The following is a 9,688-nucleotide window of genomic DNA, read 5'->3' on the forward strand; positions in this document are numbered from 1 at the left end:
TTCCCTATTCAATAAACTCCAGTGACTCCCTGTTTGTTTCCTATATGATAAAAGATGAACTCTTATTTTTAGTAAACTTTGCAACCTAGCCACAATCTATCTTTCTAGACTCACTGTACATTACTCCAGCTCTGTACCCTGCAATCCAGCCAAATGGAACTTCTCTTAGTTCTTCATAGAAAATAAAAAATCCCATCTCTATTCTCATGGGCCAATAAAAAGTGTGTTTCATCATCTCAAAGGGCATGTACATAAACACACTGTGTGTGTGTGTGTGTGTGTGTGTGTGTGTGTGTGTAGACATTTATATAAGGAGAGGGACTTAAGAGAACAAGGAAGTGATTATCAGGGCTCATTTCACATCTACCAGATACTTCATTTGCATCTAATCCAAAATCAGTCATCCATTCCCCAAAGCCTAAATAAAGTTAGTAACACTCTGTGATAGTAATGGCAATTAAAGATTCCCCTGTATTGGCTTGGTTTTCAAATTGATTATGTTAAAACCCAGAGTTTGTTAATCCCACCTGTGGGATGGGCTTGTTGATATGAAGGGAGGGTCCTGAGCTGGGAGGAGCTGGCGATGTAGATTTGGAGAGACACTTGTATCTTGTGGCTTTGCTAAGCCTTGTCTCCCCAGGAACTAAGATTGCTGAGAACTTGCCTCCTGTCAAGATGAAGAAAAGACCTCCATTTGGGTATTAAGTGCTGTGTTTAAACTTGATGTAACTCTGGGGTAGATTCAACTGTGATCCAGGGGTGGGGAACTTTTGACCTTATGTTTGGAAACTAATCTCCATTTGAGAAGAGGGGCTTTGTGGTGGACTTAATTAAGGTATAGCCTAGGGGTGGAGAAGTATTTAGAACAGAGACTTTGTAATTGATTGAATGATTGGAAGGTCCGGGGGTGGGGTAGTACTTGGAGATTATTTAATCACGCTTAGTAAATGCTGTATTTGGAATGATGTCATGTTTTAATCTTCTCTGTTCTTGGTTGGTCACTGAATAAAATAGAGAGCACCTATGCTGGTATTTTGAACCTGGGAAGTTGCCTTTGCTTGATATTACATTACACACTCAAAAAAGGAGCATTGGCTATCTATGGACATGTAGGTCATGTCCTACATATAATTACTTTAAGCTGCTGCATCAGTCCATACAATAAAGTATTCTATTACCATATTAGTTCTAATGGGGAGCAGGGATAAATGAGTAAATGTATTAGTTTTAACCTCTTCAGCCTATCAAACCTTTTGGAGAGTTAATAAAGAACAAAAATAGATTATTTAAATTTTGCCTCCTCTCCCTTCTTTTATTTGACCTGTGGATAGAGGCTGATCAGCATTAAAATAAGTGAAAAGACCTGGGGCTGAATACTCCACAGATTCTGACATCTATAACAGCTAAAAAAAATGAGCACTGATTTTTCTGTACAAGGTAAGTTTTAAGATCACCACTGGAAACTCAGTGTTACACTGGATACCTACTCTCTGGGTGTTACAAAAGCACTTTCTCTGGCCCTTTTTCCCTATACATGGTTTTTTTAAAAGCATCTTTTTTTAAATCAGGGTGCAGCAGGGAAGGGAGAATATGTACTGAAGCCAGACCTTCACACGGTACCTGACATATAGTAAGTATTTAATAAATGCTTGTTGACTTGACGTAGATCACTCAATCACTAGATTATTGGGTTGACCTATCAATCAATCAAAAAGTATTTCTCAAACATTTATTATGTACCAGACACTGTGCTGGGCCCTAGGGATATAAATACCATGGGACAGTTATCTAGCTTCCCCAGGTTTCAGTTGGCTCATCCATTAGATTGCTAAGATCCCTTCTGGCAATGAAATTCTATTGTTTATAGGCTGACTATGAATAGACTCATATAAAGGGACAGAATGAGGGCGACCGCTGGATGGACTGGTAAAAGTGACGATTGTCAGTGGTGCCCAAAGTAGGGAAAGGACCAAACTAGAGAGAAAGGAGGGAAAGAGGAAGACAAAGACAAATATCATCTTCTTCACAAGCTTGAGTAGAAACACAGGATGAGCAGCCATAAAATTCTAAGTTTCTACTTAGCCTATGAGTTTCCTGATTGGTAAAATCAGGGAGTCACACCAGGGTTATACTAAAGTCCTTTCCTTCACCAAATAATGACCACCACAACAATAATAATAACTGAAGGTAGGGAAGGAGGCCAGATATGCCATTTCATTGCTATATGGAACTCCCTCTGAGGAATTTCCTGGGACCAATGCCAAAAGAAAGAAAAAAAATCAGCAAAACCAATGAACACATTTTAAAAACTGCCATTATAGGAAATGTTCTGTTCCCATTGACCCACTGCCTCTACAAAGGAGTGGGAGAAGGGGGGGGGGGGGTTTGCTCATTTCTCTTCTTTGGAACCAAGTAGCTTTTTTATAATTTTGCAACATTAATTTTCAATTTTGTAGCTGTTCTTTCCCTTTACATTGTTGTAGTCTATTACTTTCCTGGCTCTGCTTACTTCACTTTTCATCAGTTCACATAATGGGGGGCATGCTTCTCTGTATTCATCATGTTGATCATTTCTACCAACCCAATAACAGCCCATTACATTCATGAACTACAATATGTTTAGGCATTTCCCAACTGATGGGCATCTACTTTGTTTCCAATTCTTTGTTAAAGCAAAAAGTGCTACTATGAATATTTTGGTGTATATAAAGTCTTTTGATTTGAAGAGACTGAGTAGCCATGCAGGTGTTGAGGATCATTTTTTCCACCACTTCTATCACAGAGAATCTGCCCTCTTTGCACATTCGTAGCTAGCAAAAAGCCTCTTGAAAGAATGAGAGAGTGTGGGGGTTTGTGGTGGTGGTGAGTCTCTGGGCACAAATGAACAGTCTGACTCCTTACCCTTTTTCCTTTTGTATTTGAGAGTTTTGGGGGTGTCAATATTGCACATGGTGAATGGAGGGGGAAGACACTACTGTTTTGTCCGAACATTGAAAATATCTGGGAAATGATGGAGGCAATAGTCATAGTTTAATGCTGCTACTGCTGTTGCTCTTGGTGACCATTCTAGGGGCCATGATGAGGAAGCTGAAATTGGGTCAGGGGTAAGGAGCATAGGACCAGCACTGGAAGAGATGTATCCAGAGTAAGGGGTTTGAAAAAAAAAAAGGCAGCTTTCAAAACCTTCAGTGATTGAGAAATCAGGTAAGACCAGACCAGTAGACCAATCTAATCCCTTGGCAATCTCTGTCCTTTGCCTGAAGAGTTGACCCTGAAGGTTCCAGATGTGATTGATTCTCCCTCCAGACCCATCTTTTCCTACTAACTAGAAGGAAAGTGGGAGCTAACCGGAGAGGGAACATCAGAAGGTTGGGGGGGGGGGGGTTGGTTTGGGGGAGACAACCTGGAGAAAGTAAGCACTTCATTTCTTTATTTTTCATTTTTGTTCCCTTGTGCAATAGACTAAGTGGCTTCAGAATGATGTTTCCCAGATTCTTATGAATGTTATGGATGGTCAACAGCAAGCAGAAAATTTCCCTGATGTGGAGTAAAGATGAGGGCAGTCATAGGTTCTATAATCTTACTATTTCAGAGTGGTTTTTCCATGCCCTACCTGGAATTCAGGACCTGGTCAACAAGAATTGGGTTTGGGTGACTTGGGAGGGTTGAGCTAACTGCATATGCTCATAAGAGAAAATCTTTTGTTCATATATTAAAGGGACCTTAATGGGACCATGAGTCTGACCTCAACAGAACACCATCACCAATGAGCAAATGAAATACTATGCTTCCTAACTGGATGTTTCAATGCCACATGACACTTTGTCTTCTGTAAGCCTATGGAAGGCAAGACATAATAAGACAATAAACATGACTTCTCATACTTTGGCATCAGATACTACATCCAGTGTCACACAGGATAGATACTATGTTCATATGCAACCTGCTCCTAAGTTACATATAGATGAGGAAAGTGAGGACCAGATTGATTAAGTGACTTATCTATGGTCACACATATTGTAAGCATCAGAGCTAGAATTTGAATGCAGGCCTCTACTGACACTGAATCCAACATACTTTCCAACAGGATTCTATGCTTAAGGTTGACCCTGCTGGCATCCTAGGACCATGTAACTGAGCCATTAGTCAATCTAGAAGCATATACTATTAAGCAGCTGTTAGTTGCTGGATCCTGTACTAAGAGCTGGGAATATAAAGAAAATGCAAAAAATCAGGCCCTGTCTTCAAATACAGATAAGCAGGAATCAGAAGCATCTCAGAAGATGACAGAATCTCCAGTGAAATCAAGAGAATGAATGGTTATCCCTGAGATAATACTACTGTACTTTTTTTTCTAGGTCACTAAATGACCAGGCACAGGTGACCCAGTCCTTCAACTTTATGGACATCATGGTGTCTTCTAACTATATCTTCTAGTGGTGCCTCACTCTCCAATTTACCCTTGTTTGAAGACAGTCAAGACTCCTGTATTATCTATGATCTATGGCAGTGGCACACGAAAACCTAAATCCACTTTTTACTATATGGAGAGGTTGGGTCACCCAACTTATCCCTGCCATCTCTCTATACCCCCACTCTACTTCACAACTATCTCCGTGGTCAACAAAATTATGCAAATACTATCTATGCCAAACATCAAATTTCCTATTGGCTATCCTGAGAAACAGATCCTTGTAAAAATTTTAGGCAAGTTTACAATATTAGAAACCAAAATCTCAAAGTTCAAATTAACATCTCAATTTGCCCTTTGAAGGACCTCAGAGCTATTGACAGTAAGAGAATGCTATATCAACATGACATTTTCAATCAACCACAGGAGTAGAGAATTTCATGCATTCCTTAGATTTACTTTAAGAGGAAATGCTTCAAGAGCCACATTTTTAGTTATCTTTATTTCCTAGGAAATCCAATTATTCACAAGTAAAAAATTGGAATAAAATAGAACTGAAGAGAATATCGTAATATTTAATGACTTAATAAAAAGGCTGGTCCTATTTATAGCCACAACAGAATCTGAGAAGCAGGATTTTAGGCAGCTATCTATGGATATAGTTTGAGCATCTAGAAGCATCCCCTCCTCACTACTCTAACCCCAAATTTCTACACTGCCAATGTGTCACTGATGCTATATCAGGCTAAGTACTGTCTTTATTATTTAAATTTTTTTCAATAAAATTTGCCCATCAAGGGGATAAAAACAAAAATATAGTTTATCTATCAGATCTATGGAAAAAGGAAGAATTTATGACTAAACAAGAGATAGAGGGCATTACAAGGTATAAAATAGATAATTTTGATTATATAAAATTTAAAAGTTTTTACATAAACAAAACCAATGCAACCAAGATTAGAAGAAAAGCAGAAAGCTGGGAAACATTTTTTACAGAAAGTGTCTCTGATAAAGGCCTCATTTCTCAAATATAGTCAGATTTTAAGAATATGTCACTCCCCAACTGATAATCAAACAACATGAACAGGTGGTTTTCAGATGAAGAAATAAAAACTATCTATAGGCATATGAAAAAATTCTCTAAATCACTATTGATCAGAGAAATGTAAATTAAAACAACTCTGATGTACCATCTCACACCTATCAGATTGGCTAATGTGACAAAACAGGAAAATGATAAATGTTGGAAGGGATGAGGGGAAAATAGGTACACTAATGAATTGGTGGAGTAGTAAATTGGTCCAATCATTCTGTAGACAATCTGGAACTAGATCCAGAAGGCAATCAAACTGTGCATACCCTTTAATCTAGCAATACCACTAAGTCTGTATCCCCAAACTACCACTACTAAATCTGTATCCCAAAGAGGTTAACACCAGGGAAAAGGACCTATTTTTACCAAAATATTTATAGTAGCTCTTTTTGTGGTAGCAAAGAAATGGAAATTGAGGGGATGACCATCAATTGGGGAATGGTTGAACAAATTGTGGCATATGTAATGGTGCTATTAGAAATGATGAGCAGGCTGATTTCAGAAAAACCTGGAAAGACTTACACGAATTGATGCAAAGTGAAGTAAGCACTACCAGAATATGTCCCAGTAACAACAACACTGTATGATGATCAACTATGAATAACTTGGGTATTCTCAGCAATACAATGATCTAAGACAAATCCAAAGGACTCACAATGAAAAATGCTATCCACTTGCAGAGAAAGAACTAATGGAATATGAATGTAGATCAAAGCACATATTTTTCACTTTATTTTTTCATGGGTTTTTTTTCTTTTGGTCTGTTTCTTCTTTTACAACATGACTAATATGGAAATAAGTTTTACATGATCGCACATATATAGCCTGTATCAAATTGCTTACCATTTTAAGGAGAAAGGAGGTGAGGGAGAAAATATGGAACTCAAAAATGTTTAAAAATAAAAAATTGTCTTTACATGTAATTGGGAAAAATACTATAAAAAAGGAAAAAATTTAAAGTAATTCACATGTAAAAAAATTTGCTTATGTGAGGTATTGTCCATCTTTAGAGGTTTATTCCTTTGTGTTAATCAAGGATTCCCAATAAAAATGCAAATGCCCACAGGATAACATAAGAAAATTTTGTTCATAATAATAACTCACATTTACACTTTCATACACCTTACCTCATTTGATCCTCAGAACAGCCTAGTTAGGTAAGCTAAGTATCCCCATTTTATAGAACTGCACTTCACCCAGCAAGCAAGCAAGTTGCACAATGAAGATTTGTGTTCTTTCTGCTAAAGTGCTTCTGTCTTAAAATCAGTAACTGTAACATGCTGAGGCAGCAATGTCTTTAATGCCTCAATGTGAATTGTTTTATCTGATATGCTTGAAAATAGATTTCCCTTAGAGTTAAAAAGAGAAAAATTAGATCATGGTCAGCGCTGTCTGAGGGTAACAGGCCTAGGAAGGGACTCCTGAGTCAAGAAACAACATGAGGGCATGGGATCTCCCCTTGGTGGGCTCTTTGAAATGTATATGCTCTTTGCTTTTTTTTTTAATTAAATATATGTATGTGCATACATATTTGTGTGCATGTATATGCACATATATGTATATATAATTCCATCTAGCATTATCAAAGTTTACAGGCAAAAGAAAAACATAATTTTAGATTTTTTATTCTTTTTAACTTCATACTTTCCTTGCTTTGCTTTTATAACTGCGCACATAATTACTATGTCTTTGCTTCTCATCTGGTGACTTTTAAGTGGCCAGTTCAACAGGAGTAACTATTTGTTTGGGCCTGTATTGGAGTTCTGGCAAGCACTGTGAAGAGGAACTTAAGCAGACAATACCGGAAGAAGGAAAATCACTGAAACTTTAATCAATCAATCAATATTTATTAAGTGCTTACAACATGCTAAGCATTGTGCTAAACACTGGGATACAAATACATAAAAGAAAGATTGAGTCTCTGCCCTCCCTGGAGGAGCTTATAATTTAATGGGGGAAGGGGAAGGTGCCTCAAGTGAGGTGGGGACATCAGAGAGATGGAACAGCCCAGAGAGAAATGAGGTGTTGTCTGAGTTGAGCTCTCTCCTTCAAAGGAGTTTTGGAAGTCGTGGCTCTACCTTCCAATCAGAGAGGCAGAGGGCAGTGATGAGATAGAATACCAAGGCTGATGAGCTTCTCTTAATAATGAGTTTCCTAGGGTCTGGTGAAGTCCCAAAGTAGCTTAGGATGGAAATGAGACATCTAAATCAAGCTCCTTCCTTAAATGGAGGTTTGGAGTTCATAGCCACACACCCAATCAGAGAGGTGAAGGGCAGCAATGAGGTGTAATAACTTTCTTCAACATAAGAACAAAAATCCAGTTTGGATATTCTTTCACTGAATTGACTCCATCTTACATCCTGCTTCAGAAATTAGCCATTTTATCATGCCACTCCCCTTCTTCAAGAACCTGTACTGGTTCCCTTTCGACTACTTGTTAAGATTGACTGTCAAGCCTTCATCAAATGGTCCAGTATCACAGTCCACTTCTCCCCAACTGGAATCCCACTCTGGAAGTCCCCTAGTATTCTCCTGATTTCACTGTGGCTGCCTCTCATTCAGTTAAGTGTAACACATTAAACCCTCAAGATAGATTAACACCTTAGTGTGAATTAACTTTTAGAAACTGTCAAGAGATAAATATCTCTTCTTTGATTTCATGTGGTAGGTTATTTCTGCCAAAATAAATCTACCACAATGTAAAAACCTAGGCTTTATTATGATTAAGTATAGATTCCAGAGGTAGAATAATCAACCTGAACCTGAATTGGAATTTCTGACAAGCTTTTATGGAGAAAATTATATCAGAGAGACAGAAAAATAAATTCTTTTACATATTGCAATCTTATACATTCTTTTAAAAATTAAGAAACTCAGATTCCAGGGCAGCTAGGTGGCACAGTGAATAGATCACAGGCCTTGAAGTCAGAAGGACCTGAGTTCAAATCCAACCTCAGACACTTAACACTTATTAGAGTGTGACCTTGGGCAAGTCACTTAACCCCAATTGCCCTACCTTCTCCCCTCCTTTTTAAAAAGAAAAAAAATTGAGATTCATAATCCCATGTTTCTTTCAATGTCATAAAAGATAAACAAACAAAAGCATAACATATATCTTTTATGGAAAAAAAACTAGTTAGGCTCTACAGGTCAACTAAGTCAGATTACAAATTAAACTACATTTAGAGAGTTCACAATGGGTTGTTTGAAAGGAGAGATTTACATGCCTACAGAGTCCATACCAGCAGAAGCCTTTCACAAATAATTAAATCACTTTAAGAAACTCAAATTCCCCTTTGGCTTTTTATCTGAAGAATGTCAAAAATTATATCATTCCATGAATTAGGTTTTTGCCAAGAGAAGTTGACATTAACAATAAATAGTCCAAATATCTATGAGAAATGGCACAATAAAATTTAATGAAAGAAAAATGAAAGATTTCCATCACAAAATTAAGACCCTTTCCAAAGGCTTTATTCAATCTCCTATATAAACTATGCTTATATGTTTTTGCTTATGCAATTCACCTGTCTCGGATGACTTCTTTTTCTTTCCCATGAATCGATATCCTCTATTTCCTTCAAGGTTCAGTTTAAACTTGGGAGTTGCTGTATCAGACAACATGAGGCACTGTGAGACCATTTCTAAAGAGTCCTAAGGTGGAAAGAGGACATCTGTTAGACTATGAGTTATTCATTAGACTGTGAGTTCCTTAAGAGCAGGAATTTTTTTCTTTTCTTTAAAAATTCAATAAATAAATTTATACAGAAATTGCTATAGAATCATGTTTACCTTAATGCATATAAGGATTTGTCACAAACCCAAAAAACAAGGAAAGAAAAAAAGTAAAAACAAAACAAAAAAGTTCATAAGAAACCAAACCCAGTCAAGTAAAAATAATAAGATGGTCTTATTTGGCAGGTAATAAACCCATTTTCCACCTCATAGGAGTAATGGCAAAACAAAGGAATGCCAGTCAAGGTGATTTATATCAGGTACTCTATGTGCCCTAGGATTACTATAGTAACTGTAAAGATCTGTCAGAAACACTGGTCATTTGGGTTCTGGCAATATCATTAATTGGTTTAGCACTCTGGTCAGTGTGATAAAACTGCTTCTGTGAGTCAAAGAAATAGTTGGTATACCCTAGCATTATAGAATGACCCCACTCAAAACCAAAATGA

The sequence above is a fragment of the Petaurus breviceps genome, unplaced genomic scaffold, assembly GCF_028583685.1.
Source record: "Petaurus breviceps papuanus isolate PSGF00001 unplaced genomic scaffold, PetGlider_PUasm1.0 138, whole genome shotgun sequence".
Classification (NCBI taxonomy): domain Eukaryota; kingdom Metazoa; phylum Chordata; class Mammalia; order Diprotodontia; family Petauridae; genus Petaurus; species Petaurus breviceps.